Here is a 4,128-nt window from a genome sequence, read left to right as displayed (position 1 = left end):
TGCGGTTTGGCAGAACCCCCCATTTGATGTAGTAGTGCTTGTAGAAGTCATGTGGCTTGAACAAAGAAATATTTTTGTATTTCATGTGTCCTTATAAGATAAAATTTAATGTTTAATCCAACAGTAGAAAATATAATTCTCAACGAACTATGAACATTGTTTTTCTTTTTTATCATATCTTAGCACATGGGTACGGAGTGCCCTAAACATTGTTGTTGCTATTTAGAAAAATACAAATCGTATAGGTATTTGTACATTTCAATATCTTGAGAACTAAAACAACCTTGTTCTTTCATGAATTTGAGCGTTTTTCTGTGATGTGCTGACCTCTCGCCTTTTTCTGTCATGTCCTAACTAAAACAACCATTTTAATAATGCAATTATGTGCATTACCAAGCTTTGAAAGGCTGAAATTCCGACCGATAAGGCAATCAAATTGTTATCGACTAATTATTAGCTGGGTTGTCAAACTTTGTTGATCATCTTTCTCTACGATAACAACGCGTTCTCTAAGCGTAAGCCAAACTGATAGCAGAAGTCAACAAGCAATGGCATTTCAATCTTTATATCACCTCTCCAATTTATTCAATTATCGCAAGATAAGCTGGGAAATTAAGCTCAATTTTGCCAGCATTACCCTAGCAAGAACCATCAGAAGCACATCAAAATGGGTATTCTTCAGCAGTTTGGGAAATATCGAAACGAGTATTTGGCCACCCTGACAGGTTACAACATTCTCTTCCGCATTTCATTTTGCGCAATCGTAAAATCTTTTTTCTTCTCCTATAATAATTGTAGCAACTTTATCGATCATGATGGTAGTTATGACCAACGCTTGGTCTTCGCCGCCATCCCCAAATTGAAGCCGACGATTCTCCATTCCTATTACCGAAGACCAAGGATCATGGATTGTGGCGATACAGGCAGTTGGTGGATCTTTGGACCGATCATCACCGGTGTCGCGGCGGATCGAGTCGGTCGAAAATGGACTCTTCTAAGCGCGGTCATACCGACATCGATCTGGATTTTAATTGACTTGGGATGCAGTGGGATATTTGTACGCCGCAAGATTTTGTTCGGAATCGGCTATGGAACGGCTTACTCAGTATCGCCCATTTATTTGGGTGAGATAACATCGGACGCTATTCGGATCGTCCGGAACGATGATAACCGTACTTTGAAGATAGGGTTCATGGTGAGTATATGTGGACCATATATGAGTAGGAACTCAGCGTGGGTTTCAATGAGTGGTCCTGCTCATTCGTGTTGACTTTTATGTGGATGCCTGAAACGCCTTACTATCTAATTGGAAAGAACAAACCGGAACAGGCGAAAGAAAGTCTCGTCTGGTTTCGTCGATCTTCAATGGTTTCTGATGAATTGGAAATAATGAAACTGTCTGTGGAAAAGTCTAATCGAGAAAGGGGAACATTAAGTGAACTGTTCATGCAACGTACCGCAACCACATGCGGATTGTATTTATTTTGTGTAGCTATGCAGTTCACTGAATACGTAATTTTGGATACGCTCAAACGATTTTGGAAAAATTTCTAAATTTGAAACCAGAGGAGATGTCCATCGTATTGGGAGCTGTCCAATCAGGCCGTGTTGTTCCCCGCTGTTTTAGTTGATCGAATGGGTCGACGGCCGTTGCTGCCGCTTTCACAGCAGGAACGACATTGGGACTATTGGTTTGGTGTGTATTTGCCATCGCGGAGATGATTACCAAGGAAACTTAGGATGGATCGCATTCATTGCACTCATGTTCTACATAGTGTTCTATGGCGCAGGATTGGCTCGTGTCGTCGCCGTTGACAGAAATATTTCCGAAAACATCCGGACCTGCAAACGCCACGTTTACAATCGCGAGTGCTGTGGTCATTTTGGATCGTTAAACTTTTTCAAGCGACGCTAGATAACGTTGGGGCATATCTACCGTTTGGATTGTTTACGCTCAGTGGGGCTATCAGTGGAGTGCTTATCTACATGTACATTCCGGAGACGAAAGGCAAGTCTTTGACGACGTTCAAAGGATAGTGGCGAGGGTACGACCGCAGATAACTGGTGATATGGATTGTTGATATTTATTAGTCTTAAATGGGCGGCTAATTATCAAACTTAACTACTTGCGCTCTTAAACAAATTAACGAATGTGTTATTTATATCCCAAACCGTCAGGGTCCGTTTGTCAAAATTTCCATGACAGATTTTATATTAAATATTGAGAAAATAACTAATATATGGAATAAATGTGTTTCTTTCACACTTCATTTGAACAAAAGCTTTGTTGATGTTGAATTAATGACAAACTATCTTTTATTCTTTTCAGGAAATATGTCAGACAGAAAAACGAATAAAGATGACATTTTGGAATATTTTTAAACTAAAAATTAAAAACAAATTGGGATCACCCTCGAAAAATATAGGCAAAAGTTTTTGGTCATATTTTCGCTGTCTTACATCCGATTTTGGGTATTTTTAGCTCGATACAAGGAATATGAGTAGATCTTGGACCGTAGGTATTTTAAACAAACAATTTGTAATTTTTCATGTGCTAAAATAAGATACTTTTTTATTTTTATTAAGATACTCATTTTTCTTATAAGGCCGTTACAAATATTTAATTAACTTTTTGTCCTACTGGTCTCCGAAAGGTCGAGGGGGGATAATAAAAAATAAATAGGGGAACTGTACCGGTTTTGGCCATGTTCCTAATTTGGCCAATTATGCGAATAACTCCGAAAATAAATTAATTCGCGAGGGTTTTATTTGCTCCAACAAAAGATATATCTCTCACGGTTCAACGTTGCTTTCAACTGAACGATTATTTTGGAAAAATATGTATTTTCCAGGTCTGGCCAAATTAGGCACTAAGTTGGCCAAAACCGGTGCACTTCACCTAGTACACAGGATTTTGTTTTTACACGATTTTTTTCGCTCGTATTTTTGGTCGTGCGACGTCAATTTGCAACCAAACTCTTCATAACATGTTTCAAAAAATCCAGAATAAATCAAAGAAAAATCACATGATAATTAATATAAGTTAAACATTTTGGATGAGTGGAAAATTGAGAAAATGTAAATCGTGTAAAAACAGAATCCAGTGTACATTCAAAGTTAATTGCCTATATGCCGGGTGCCACCCGGTGTGGAAATTAATTACTATGTCTGAAACTTGATTATGCATATGTACAACATGTGATAGATTTAGTTCGGAAAAGGTATTGGAGGGTAACCGTCCCTTCGGTGGGGTTTGATCCCACGACCCCACCGAAGGGGCGGTTACCCTCCAATACCTTTTCCGAACTACTTAAATCTATCACATGTTGTGCATATGCATAATCAAGTTCCAGACATACTAAAAAAAATTAAAATGAAAAAAAAATCAAAAAACTCCTCGGATTTGTTAAAGAATGTTTTGAAAATCCTCAAAATTATCCGATTTTTATTTTGTTGCCCCTCAAAATATTATTTTTTGGCAGAAAAATCCGAGGGGGGGGGGCGGTGAGACAAAATGGATTTTAAATATTTGTATCGGCCTAATTATGTTGTAAAAATATGTTGATTTTTCTTAAAATTGAGCCTACAAAACTTCGAAATGATAAGCAAGATGGAACTCAATTTTAATCATCTATGAGGTGCTTCGATGATTTCCAGCGGAAAAATATTGTTTTATTTTTTGAAATCAAAATGCTTACTCAAGTGCATAGTATGCATCGGCCAAAAGTTTTGGTTCACCCACTACTATATGGTGACCCGGCCATAAGTTTGGGTTCATTATCCTGATATGCGATTTGATTCAATTTCAGCCAAATATTGTCTGAAGTACAGTTCTTGATGTTTTGTTTTGAAACTCACTTTCTTGTTAGTTTAAAATATAAACGGTGCAAGATCTTGAATGGTTCTTATGGTTCTTATGGTCATAATGGTTCTTATGAAAGGCTATTCTGACAGGACAGTGGTTCCTAGTTTACATAATAGAAAATCCAATTATGTGTATGACTACTCAAAACAATTTTAATTCAAGAAAATAATATTTTCCGAAAGATATTCAATTTGCAAAAAAGAGCAAACCGCGCTGGAGGTTGGTACTTTGGATTCTGATGGCTTTTCCGCAAACGTGACCTT

At 37.6% G+C, this 4,128-nt stretch overlaps 1 pseudogene; it reads left to right on the top strand.

Moving 5' to 3' along the window:
* Positions 1–667: 667 nt before the first annotated feature.
* Positions 668–2,037, top strand: LOC134210078 (facilitated trehalose transporter Tret1-like; annotated as a pseudogene).
* Positions 2,038–4,128: the final 2,091 nt, after the last annotated feature.

The sequence above is a fragment of the Armigeres subalbatus genome, chromosome 2 (genome assembly GCF_024139115.2).
Source record: "Armigeres subalbatus isolate Guangzhou_Male chromosome 2, GZ_Asu_2, whole genome shotgun sequence".
NCBI classification, from domain to species: domain Eukaryota; kingdom Metazoa; phylum Arthropoda; class Insecta; order Diptera; family Culicidae; genus Armigeres; species Armigeres subalbatus.
Note: the sequence above shows the minus strand (reverse complement) of the source record. Positions and strands in the feature narration are given on the sequence as shown.